Here is a 12,691-nt window from a genome sequence, read left to right as displayed (position 1 = left end):
TTCTTACACAAAGCATCCAAAATACAGAGAAGGTGGAAAGACAGAGGGAACAAAGCAGAAGCAGTTTTCACTGGTGAAAGCAAAGGCAAAAATGAGAAAAGGAAAAAAGAACTGCAGTTAGAACTGATGCTAAATGATACTGTACTTTCTGTCTGTACCCTGTGTCTTCCATTCCCCCCAAACACTGATGCCACTCATCACTTAGTGAAGTAAATGGTTTATTAATAAACTAGACTAATTTGCTTGCTTAACTTTACTTGTTGCAAGTAATCTTATACCTAGTTGTCCTGTAAACAGGCAGCAGAATCATTTGTCATTCTATAGCCACATACAAAAAGGAAAGGAAGCTAAAACAGAGGAAGATATTATCTACTCAAACAGAATGGAAAAAGGTGGAGCTTTACTGAGGTCTCTGAACACAAGCCTGCTTAAAGCTAACAAGGCTGGATTGAGCTACTCTGCTCTTGTTAAAGAAAAAACTTGTATTTCTGAGTTAGGAGTATTCAGAGATCATTTGCCATTTCAGACCTCCTCTGAATTGTACTGATCTTTTCCCTTGAAATTAAAAATATTACCATAAAATCTTCCTTCTGAAACATAGAAGTTTGGCATATCCCTGGTGAATCAAAAATTCAGATGAGAGCATTCATCAGCTGGCTTCACTCTATTATTTTGTTATTAAAACAACAATACTGGAAAAAAACCTTGTTATTTAAATAAGTAAAATAATGACTTAATATTATCATCCCTTTGTAATTATTGATGTGAGATTGCTAAATTCTAAGGTGCCATCAACAAATGTAAAAATGGATGTTCTTCATACCAAAAAGAGCTTCCTGGTGCCCATTCTGTTGTCTCGGAATTAATTCCAGAAGTAAGACATTCCTTTAATTAGCTATACCAATTGGGAATTTGTTCTGCTTCAAAAACATTTCTGATCCCATAAAATGCAGATGATCTTTGTTGATTCTTCTTTTATCTTTTTGCAACCCAACAGATCTCAGCTGAGGCTTCTTGTATGGAGCAGTTCTGACTAGACCAAAATGAAGAGAAGGACAAGGTGGCAGCAGTCCATCACTGGTGTTACTATAGCTTACATACATGCAACTGCCTCCAAAACCCAATTACCCCAGGCTTTAACATCACTTAAAACCGCAGGAAGTCCAACAGTCTATGTTGCTGTTGACGTGTTCTGGCTTTTGTCTGAGGTAATTTTCAGTTTGTTGTTGGCCATTAATATCTGACTAACCTTTAAGGAGAGACTAACCTTTAAGTTATTGGGCAGCTATAAGCTGCAGTACTTTTTTCTTAGCTGTTGGCAGATCTGAAATAGATGCCACGTCACAATTAATACAACATGATGATGACACTTCCCCAGGGCATTCCCAAACAGTATATTCAAAGTTCGCATTGTTTAATGGAACAATTAATGCAACAATTTTGGCTCATATATCTTCACTTGTAAATCATGAAGTCATTAACCTTAAAAAAGCCAACCTGTTGTTATTCATCATGCTCATCAGAAGGGCTTGATACTGCAATAACAGAATACCTCACAGTATTAAATGTTTGAATGCCCAAATGAAACCTGATAAATACAACCTTAAAATGCACTGGGAGTATTTTGTAAAGAACAAAGGCAAGGCAGAAGGATATAAAAAAGAAAAAGGCAAAAAACTCCCTGGTAATATTAAACATAAAAAAATGGAAGGTGCTGATGGTGATCTTTGTGCATTATAACACAAACCAGATATGTAAAGTACAGGAAATGTAGGTAAAAAGAGTATCTTGGCTCAAAATAATAAGTTGAATCAAATAGCTAGGGGGTATAGACAATATGTGTAAGTATTCTCTTGTGACTGAGCAAAACAGGCATGAAGACAAATATGATTCGGTAGCCAGAGTATGCTGTGTTTGTCACATTATAAAGCAGTGCGAGACAATGTTGGGAATGATCTTCTATTACAGTAATTAGTGAGAATTTTGGCCAGAAAATTTTGGTCGTAAGAACTAAATCTCTTAATTATAATGTAGCTTCTACCTTACCTCTTATCAGGTAGAACTCCTTTTTACTGAAAATGCCTAATCACAGCGCAGGTTTTCTATTTCAGTTGCTTTCCTAATGATGAACTAATTCTTATTGTGTTTTGTCTGCCAATAGTTTTTGATTTATATATTCAAAAAGGACTAAATAATTCCCAAATGAAATAATTAGAAGCATAACAACACATAAGAAAAGCAATTAGAATTTTTTTCAGTAAGTGAATGGATAAAAAAACCCTCGAATACTGTAAAGAATTTAGGGACTACTTAACAGCATTCTGATAAATAATTTCAGAACTAATTGACCAGAATAAGGTTTAAAAAAAAAAAAAAAGGTTCAAAAGAAATGAGCAGATCAGTACAGGGATGTATGTCTTTTACATACAAAAATGTCAAAGGTGGAAGTGACTGTACTCCACACTGGTCTGAGGGGAAACAAAGCTCTGAAAGCGAAAGTAAAATGCCTTGATCATACTTTTCATTTTATCTCCCCTACTCATCAACTGTCAGCATTATCTAATTTCATGCTCATAAGGCTATACTGGTCGTACACTAAGCTGAAACAAAATCTTGAATAGCAAGTTCTAGAGGACACAGAATACTATTTAAACTTACTGGCCCAGATCAGCAACTGGCATATATCACTGAAGTTCTGCTTAAATCAACACAACTTAGGAATCTGACTCAGATTTCCAGAGGGAAATGATCATATATCTATGAATATCAGCCTGACATTGTCTCCTGGTTTATAGGAAAGGTCTATAATTGAGAACACTCCCAATTTAGGTATTTTAAACTTTCTGAGATACTGGCTCAAGTTAAAAGTACATCTGCTAGTATCTATAATAGCACTTGGCAAACTTATCTCAACAAAAATAGCAGATTTAATATTTCATGTGAAATGGTGGTTTGCAGCAGTTCAAGGCAGGATAATCCCCACAGTAGTAGGAGAGAACTAATATGTGAGTTTCATTACAGGTTAATTATGTGCAATAATCATAAACAGATCTTATTTTAAGCTATATATCTCATAATATTTGGTGCTCTACCAGCACTGATCTTCCACACTTGCTCCGATCTAATTTGTCCATGTGTCTTAGTTAAATAATGTGTGAAAAAATAAAGTATATAAAGTATAACCATCACCCATAGACATCCAAGCAGACTGGATTTTTGTCTCCCACATCTCTTATCACCAACAGATTAATAGAATTCACTTCACAAAACATATAGGGAGTGTGGGGTGTAAATTAAACCAGCGTTGCATACATAGCTCCTTTTCTTGGCAGTTCCCAAATCTGTTATTGAAACCCTTGGTGTAAGTACTTAATCTGCGTTAGAAGGCACAGTGAGAAAGACCCTTTGTGGGGTGAAAGCCATAGGACTTTTTGTTGCATTAGCCAGTTGTACCACACAGTTCTGCTTTGGCAATGTAATTTAGCATTACACTAATTATAAATAAATGGTTTCAGAAAAAGAGGCCCTTCCCAGTGTTCTTCAGTGATTTCACTAAATTTCAACCAGAGTGTCAGAGAGTTTTCTCCAGCCCAGCATTGGCTTGGTAACAGTATTGTAATGATTGTGCATTTGGAAAAGTTGTGTTGTTCTTGCAAGTGACTTTCTACATTTTCAAGCACCCATGAAATTAGATTAGAGGCATAATGCAGACCTACTCTCTTCAATGGAGTAGGATGCAAAACAAGTATTGATTTGGCATACTGCAGTGCTGTGCATGCAGTCCACCTCAGTCTGGAAAATATCTGGATTACCTTAAAGCAGAACTGCCTGTTCTGCTAACACAAACATTTTCTTTCTGGCCAGCTTAGTGTGCGGTATCAACACTGGTAGGTCCACACATCTGAAAACCTGCAGATACAGCCTAGATCTGCTTATCAGGGCACCAGTCCTGGGCAGGGCAGGATGAGTTCAGGCTCTAAGTCAAAGACATTCTGGGCTGGTGAGGGAGCACCAGAACACCAAGAACCCTGGAGCCAAGAGCCGACAAAATGCTGCTGGGTTCCCTGGACCAGAAACATGGAGCTGGAAATCTCCATTTTCCTGTAAAAGTTTAAGATCTTCCGAGGAGATTCTAATTTGACAAATGAAGTATTTCAATAAGTATGTTTCCAAACCTGGTCAAAACTTAGAACCCCATAAGTATAAAACAAAAACAGATGTTAATTCTTAAACAGAAGTTTTGGTCTGGACATCCATATTTTTGATATACATTCCTCTACTTTGCCTGTTAAAATACACAAAATGTAACCACTGATAAATATGTGCCCAAAAGAAAAGTGAGAGGCAAGTAAATAAAGAAGAACTATAAAATTCAATGTGTAAAGGTGTTAAAATAGAAAGACAAAATCAGAAGTTAAAGAACAAATATTCACAGTTTATAAAATATAATAAACATACATAATAAAACATCCATTTCACCACATTTTCTAGTATTTCTTGTGTTTATGGTGGCAATAAATATTATTTGTATTCTAATTATTATAGTGCCTCAGAGATACAATTTCATAACAGCATGGGTGATATTTAGATATTAGTTTGTTATATATTTATTTATTTTAATGGCAATGACTTTGATCTTTCTTCTTGTTCATGGCTTGGAAATTTTACTCCTAAACAGCTATTGTGTGGGATTCATCATTCCCATTTATTTTACTCATATTTATATATGTTTGCTCTTTTAGGACTGCAGGATACTTCTACTAGAATGTGCATACCATGGGTATATAGTATGATTTATGTTTTGTTTTCACTGTGCAACTGTCTTTAGTAAACTCCTAATTCCAAAATTGCTTCCACTTTCGATTTCCAGTTTGTTTCCTCAATGTCATTAGAATTAAAATAAAAAGTAATCATTTATTACAGTTAAAATGCTATACAGCTATGTAAAGAGAATGATCAAATATAAATATAAATTCTATACTATGTTGTAGGAAAATGTATAAAATTGTATAAAAATATGGACAGTGTTTCAAAGGCAACTCAGAGCAATGACATACTCAGAATCTGATGAAATTCCGCTGCAGCAAAAGCCCATTTATACTTCTGAAAAAGTTTCACCTTTGTGAATGTCACAGAGAACCTACATCTGCTCTTTTTTCATGCTCATGAATGTGTTAACTTCACAAGCAGTTCTACTGATTTCCTATTCCCTTGAGAAATTCTCTCCAAAAGTGCCTCATTCCTCCTATATTCAGCTGTCTCCTTCTAAATATCTCCGTATCATCTCCTATTTGATACCCAGCTGCTCAAATTTTGGAAATCCTGCCAACTTCATAATATGCCTTGTTTCTTAGGACAAGTCTTGAATTTCCCTTTTGTTTTTTTTTCCATACATCTGCATTCATTTGCTCTTCTATGTCCTTTGGACTGCTTATACTGAAAATGGTAAATTCTAATAGGTATTTTACATTCTGGCTACCTTGTTTTGCCCTGTAAAATCTATGGAAGTTCATGTCTGATGATGGCAGTCTCTGACTTACCTATCAGTGTTTTAGAGATTATGATGATCAGTTTCTGTAAGATAGGACTTTGCATACTTGAGGAAATAATGGGAAGTTAGTGGATAGCTCAAGCAGTTTCTGAAATCTTGAAGATACTGGCATTAAAAACAGAATAACTATAATAAGTTTAACAAATAAATTGATCATAAATTTTAATGAATCTGTTGATCAATAGTGTATTTTCTTCTATGATAAACATAAAACCCCACTAGTCATGTGTATAAAAAAAAAAAAAATAAAAGGGCCAAAGCCCAACTAGAACTTAATCTGGCTACTGCAGTTAAAGAAAATAAAAAATGTTCATATAAATACATTAGTAGCAAAAGTAGCACTGACGAGAATCTTCACCATTTATTGGATGAAGGGGAAAACATAGTCACACAGAAGGAAGAAAAAGCAGAGGTACTTAATGACTTTTTTTGCCTCGGTTTTTAATAACCAGACCAGTTGTTCTCAGGGTACCCAGCTCCCTGAGCTGGGGGACAGGGACAGGGAGCAGAATGATCCATAATACCCCATAATCCAAGGGGAAATGGTTAGAGACCTGCTACACTGCTTATATACACAGGAGTCTCAGGTCAGATGGGATGCACCCAAGGGCCCTGAAAGGGCAGTCAGAAGAGCTCACTGAGACTCTTTCAGTCATTTACCAGAGGTCCTAATTGACTGGAAATTAGCAGATGTAACACACACCTAAAGAAGGGTGGGAAGGACGATCTGGGGAACTGCAGGACTTTCAGCCTGACCTCAGGACCAGGGGAGGTCATGGAGCAGATCATCTTTAGTGCCATGATACCACACATGCGGAGCAACCAGGCCATCAGGCACACGCAACACAAGTTTAGGAAAGGCAGGTCTGCCTTTACTGACCTGATCTCCTTCTATGACAAGGTAACCTGCATAGTGAATGAAAGAAAGGCTGTGGATGTAAAGTCTACCTGGACTTTAGTAACACCTTTGGCACTGGTTTCTACAGCATTCTCCTGGAGAAACTGGCTGCTCATGGCTTGGATGGGCACATTGAGGAATACATTTAGTGCAGGTAGTTCAGTTTGCAAGTTGCCATGCAAGCTGAAAGTTGAGCTTAGGTGGGCAGGAGCCTGAGTCCAAGACTGAGCCCCAGGCCGTGAGCCACCAACCTTTTTGTGCAAAGGGCACAGGGACCTGTGGCACTGGCCAGGGGGCAGGAGCCAGGACTGCAGACTTTCTGCACCTAGACTTTAACAGTATACAAGCCCAGGTGGTCCCTCCCAGAAGCACCCAGCTTAAGCTGTTATTTTGTTATTTAGTTATTGCATCAAGATTTAATTATTTTAAGGAAAGAGATGTCTAGGACTCTGCTATGGGAAACCTGGGCTCAAACCAGTAAAAGAATCTGGTCTGACTGCATGAGATGTAGCTACAAACAGGGCATGTATCTGCAAACAGGCCTCAGTCCTAGCTCAGGCAGTTCAAGTGTGACTACCAGAGGAAATGGTGGGACAGGGAAGTTTCCTTAACACATGCACTTCATTGAATAAAAATCCTGCTGGGTGGCCAGGTCCAGAGATTTGTTGTGAATGGAGTTATATTCAGCTGGCAGCCAGCCACAGGAGGTGTTCCTCAGAGATAAGTATTTCATCCAATCCTGTTTACTACCTTTACCAATGATCTGTACAAGGGGTTGAGTGCACCTTCAATATCAAGCTGGGTGGGAATATTGATCTGCTGGAGAACAGGAAGGCTCTGCAGAGGGATCTGGACAGGTTAGATCAATGGACCAAATATGACGTATGAGGCTGTATGAAGTTCAACAAGGCCAAGTGCGAGGTCTTGCACTTGGGTCTCAACATTCCCAGGAAGCTCTACAGGCTGGGAGCAGAGTGACTGGAAAACTGCCCAGCAGAAAAGGACCTGGGGGAACTGGTTGGCAGTGGCTGAATATGAGCCAGCATGTGCCCAGGTGGCCAAAAATGCCAATGAGATCCTGGGTTAGATCAGAAATATTGTGACCAGCAGTACCAGGGAAGTGATCACCCCTCTGTACTCAGCACTGGTGAGGCCAAACCTCAGATTCTGTGTTCAGTTTTGTCGCCTCACTGCAAGAATGAAACTGAGGTTCTGGAAAACATCCAGAGATGGGCAAAGAAGCTGGTGAAGGATCTGGACCACAAGTCTGATGAGGAGTAGCTGAGGGAGCTGGTGGTGTTTAGCCTGGAGAAAAGGAGGGTCGGGGGGACCTCATTGCTTTCTACAACTACCTGAAAGGAGGCTGTAGCCAGGTGGTGGTTGGTCTCTTCTCCCAGGTAAGAGGCAACAGTACAGGAAGAATTGACCTGCAGTTGCAGCAGGGGAGCTTTCGATAGGATATTAGGAAATATTTCTTCACTGAAGTGTTTTCAAGCATTTGAAGAGGCTGCCCTGGGAAGTGGTTGGGTCATCATCCTGGATGAGGTATTTAAAAGATGTGTAGATGTAGTACTTAGAGACATGGTTTAGTGGTGGGCTTGGCAGTCATAGGTTTATAGTTGGACTTGATGATTCTAAGTATCTTTTCCAATCTAAGTTATTCTGTGATTCGGTCTAGCTGAGAGACAATGTGTGTTTACTGCAAGATTTCAGTGAAAATACCAAAAATCTAGATTAACAGGAAAGATGAGAGTCTAGAAAACTGTATTTGTCTTAAGTTCAGAGTTTTTTTGTTTTCTGGAAGAATTATTTCATGGATCATTAATTTGAATATCAGCCTTTTTACAAGGTTTTATTTCCTAGACATTCCTACTTACTTCAGAGATGGTCTATGTTCAGCATGATAGCTCTGAATGTGCAGGATGGGATATTAGTTTCTGTGCATAGTCTTCTGCCTTCTATAAAAAAGAATAAATCATGTCAGAGAAAAAAAAAGTTATCACTTAATGTGAACCTCAGAATTAAACCAAAGTGTTTTGTGATGGGTGTTTGAACACAGCTAAGAAACAGTTTTCGAAGTTAAATGGAACTTTCTTTTCTTAGACTTTACCACAGTGATTTAATAATATGATACTTTAATGAGCAGAAATGTTCTGCAGCACATAGAAACAGAATAAGTAGTCACAGTTAGCAGTCTTTTCAGTACATAAAGCCACTTTGGATATTAAGCCATTGTCTGGGGTAAAAAAGCATAATCTGCAAAATATGTAAATTATTCTTTGCTGTGCGAATTAATGATTGGCTTAGAAAAAAGCTTGAAATTGTAATGGAATAATCCTACATATAGAATTTTACAAGTTGAAAAAGGCTTAAACTTTACAATTTAATTTCCAAGAAACTGGGTAAAATTTTCCTTGGGATATAGAAAATAATTTTCAGAGACTCACAATGAGTTTTCAAGATACTTTGCTATCCTGATTGCTTCTAGATTTTTGAGCTCAAGAAATTCTAACAATTCAGAAAGTTCAGTGACCCAACTATTCTATTTAAAATACACTTCACAAATATTGGAATATCTTCCCCTGAATCATAACAAATTATCATGAATATTAGCCTGAATTGATAGTTAAATGCATCCAATCTCTTTTTTAATGTTTAAACCTCTTATAACTGAGCTCAGGAGCTCACTTTCCATGGGTCTATTAACTGCAGCAAGGTGAGTCATTTTCTCTGGCAAAATCTATTCAAGGTGTCAAAATTCCAAGAGAGAGAGCACATGTTAAAATCCCATGATAGCATGGGTCATTAATTACTTCCAAGGAGCACGGCCTGCTAACTACATGAGAGGAGCAGAAAATAAGTTGGATGTATTCCTTCTTGATTAATATGCTCTGAGATAAGTTTTGGTCGGAATGTTCTTCCAGAGCCTTTCTGATGAAGCCCATTTATTTGCCACTACCCCACATAAATCTATATCTTTTAGAAATCTCAGAGGAGTTCCCTAATGACAGAATTGGGGTTACTACCTGCAGGTAGTAACAGTAACAACCAGATTGACCCAGGCTTTTCTGCAGAATAAAGCCAAAATTATAATTTGACTGACTCGAAGAGTATGTAGAATAGAGTTTCTATATAGCTATCATTATTGATATCTAAATCAGTATAGAATCAGAGTTTCATAGAGAGATGATAGACCCTCATTTTTCCTGTCTCATGGAGAGACTGAACCCTCAAATCCCCAAAGGCACAGCTTTTGTGCAAAACAGGACAAAGCCACACATATTTCACAGCCCCAAAACAAAGTAAAAGTGACATCCTCTTCACTTGAGTCAGATTGATTCAGGAGTTTAGGCTTCTGAAAAAATACCAGGTAAAGGAACTAGATTTTCTCAAAAAAAGTCATCTTAGAATTTGGTCCTGTTCAAACAAGATGAGAGAACTTTGAAAACAACAGAACCCCAAAATGTGCAATGCTGTGACAAATTACCCGGCGCCAAACTGAAATAGTTTTTCCTGTATCCATCATTACTCACTGCAATGAGCAATGGCATAATCAATCAGCTAGACAAATAAACATTAAGAATAGTTCAAATGGCCTTAGAGAAGATTTAAGAAAGATACTGGTTGGTATTTTATGCCAGCTTGCTCATTTAATATTCTAGAACACCTACAAGACCATAGTAATTTATATTAATTGACTCATTTCCATGGCATCTTTCTGAAGGCAATCATGGGATTCGAGGCTATGATTAAATCAAGTAGCAAGCACAAACAGATATTCTTAACCAACACAAGATAACTGGCCCTTATTTTCTGAGCTGTTGCGGATCACAGAGGAAGCTGGCATCAAAATACCCTGGCTACCCAAAGACTGAAAATTTGCAGAAATTACTAAAATGTCAATGATTAGTCTAGTCATTCAGGTTTTGGGGCACCAGTGACTGCACTTATTTGCCCATCCAGATCTACAGCTGCAGTATAAATGCTTGAAGTAAGTACAGATCTGAATATGTGTGCTCAAAGCAGCCCATATCTTTCAAAAAAATCAGCAGCTTTATTCTGCTTTAAAAAAAAAAATCTCTGATGGTATTCTAAAGTAGATCTAACATGAGTATAATACAAAAATCTGTTTAATATTTAGAATATAAAGTGACAGTTTTAAAGTCATCACTTAATAGGATTAGCTACATTTTTTCAAATGCAAATGACATAATCTAAAATCTTAGATAGTATAATATTGACTTTGTATCATTTACATGCCTGCATAGAAGGAAAATGATAGATGTTCCAAGATTTGTATTGGTGAGTCCACAAGCAATGTTAACTCTAACATCATCTTGAGGTTGTAAGAAGTTCTGTATATTGGAGGGTACTGACATTGAAATGTAATCGAAGCACAACCTCTGCCTATATATTCTCTAGAAAAATTCAGTATTTCTTTGGGATTTTATTTTACCTCTTTCTCAAGTTCAGTCTTATTTCTGTAGTATGTAGAAAGAAACAGTTTAATTTATTTACTTCAAGCTCTGTAACAAGCTGGCCTCAGTAAGATAGTACCAGTTATCTAATGACAAATTCTCTTGCGCTTATTTGACAACAGGTCTGATGAGGACCTAGAAAAATATGGTTGCTTTACTAATAAGATTAAAATTCTTATCTCTCCAAAATCAAAGAAACAGAACACAGAATTCAACTTAGTATACATTGTGAAAACATAGCAACTTTGATTTCTGAAAAGTCCTGAGTAGAGGCAGATGACACAGAATGTAGCTTGAATGACAAATTCCAAAACAGGTTAAGAAAATTAATAATGGTAAAAAAGTGTGGGGATTTGAGGTTGTTTTTCTCCAGGAAATAGTTAAAAAATGGTTTACACTGTGTATAACTTAAATGTCTACATTTTATAACTCTATATAAGCTTCAAGAACAAAAGGACTCCCCAGTAATATACCTCAGACTTAACAGACACTGAGATTAAGCAACAATCAAAGATTAATTGATAACTTAGCTCCTCCCTTCTTTTGGCTATATTTCATTTATAGAAGATTTTCTGCAGTCTGATACTCTGTGACAGCCATCCAGAAACTAAATTAGTATCTTGTCTTACATTGCCAGTGCCAGAACATAAAGAGCAGGATGTGTCTTGTAGGAAAACATGCTGTTTTGTGCATTATATGCCTATGAGTGTTTCAATTCTCATATTCTTCACAGGACTTTTCCACAACATTAATAACTAGATAATATCAATTAAACATTAAGGCTCATAGAGAAAATCCCGAATTTTATTGGAAAAAAGCTTAATGCTCCAACCAATGATCCAGTCCAAACTTAGTGCCATACCTAAAACATGAAAAAATCTTAACTAGTGTTTTATTTCTTAATAATCTGTAAAGCTCTGCATTTGAATTGTTAATAAGATTATTTTATGCATAATAATGAATCAAAATTTCAACACATTGCAGCTGTGGAAAACTTCCAATTTCAGGTATATGAAAGCAAATCCTGTAAGTTACGCTTAATTTCTAGAATTTTGTAGTGGACATAAGTCACTGAACTGGAAAATTCATTGACAATTCATTAATCTTAATAAGATATATTTCCCATGTTTGTCTGATAGACAGAAATTTCAGGGACTTGCATGCCACCATTCATTTCAAACATAATACTATACCTCCAAAGGTCTTCATTTATTTTTGTGCTAAAAGCCATCACTGATGAACTGAATTCAATGATTTTACCATTTTCAGTTTTAGACAGATGCAGTGGAATAAATCCAATGACTTTAAATAGTGAAATACAACACCTAGTGAAAGTAGGATGAAGGTTGTTTCGAGGAACAGATATCTTGAACCATCTGTGTGGGAGATTGATATTTTTTCTCTTTAACTATACTGGTAATTAATTGCATCAGTAGCCAGAAGAATTCCACATTCTCTGCAGAATGTGAAGCAGCATCTCAGCAGACAACTTGTTCTCTGAGACAAGTCAAATTCCTTGGGAAAACTTGACTGCACATGATTATTTACAACACTCCCAGGCTGGCTGGTTGTTTTTGTTCTATTTCGTTCAGTCCCCAGTGACTCAGGATATTGTCACTGTTGCCTGAAATTATAAATTCCATATTGACCAATTATTTTTTAAAATCTCTTTTAGGTATGACTCTTATAATTAGGAAGCTTTCTTTTATAAAAGCAGGCAATTTACATGTGAGGCAGGACTCCTCCAGATATGTACACCCACAT

At 36.9% G+C, this 12,691-nt stretch overlaps 1 long non-coding RNA gene across 3 annotated transcripts in view; it reads left to right on the top strand.

Moving 5' to 3' along the window:
* Positions 1–768: 768 nt before the first annotated feature.
* Positions 769–12,691, top strand: part of LOC125325523 — a 115,048-nt gene continuing 103,125 nt past the window's right edge. For all 3 annotated transcript variants that reach the window (XR_007203364.1, XR_007203365.1, XR_007203366.1), the window contains exon 1: positions 769–1,208. This is a non-coding gene — a long non-coding RNA (uncharacterized LOC125325523). The remainder of the gene's footprint in view (positions 1,209–12,691) is intronic.

This window comes from Corvus hawaiiensis, chromosome 4 (assembly GCF_020740725.1).
Source record: "Corvus hawaiiensis isolate bCorHaw1 chromosome 4, bCorHaw1.pri.cur, whole genome shotgun sequence".
NCBI lineage: Eukaryota > Metazoa > Chordata > Aves > Passeriformes > Corvidae > Corvus > Corvus hawaiiensis.
This window is presented reverse-complemented; position numbering and strand designations above follow the sequence as displayed.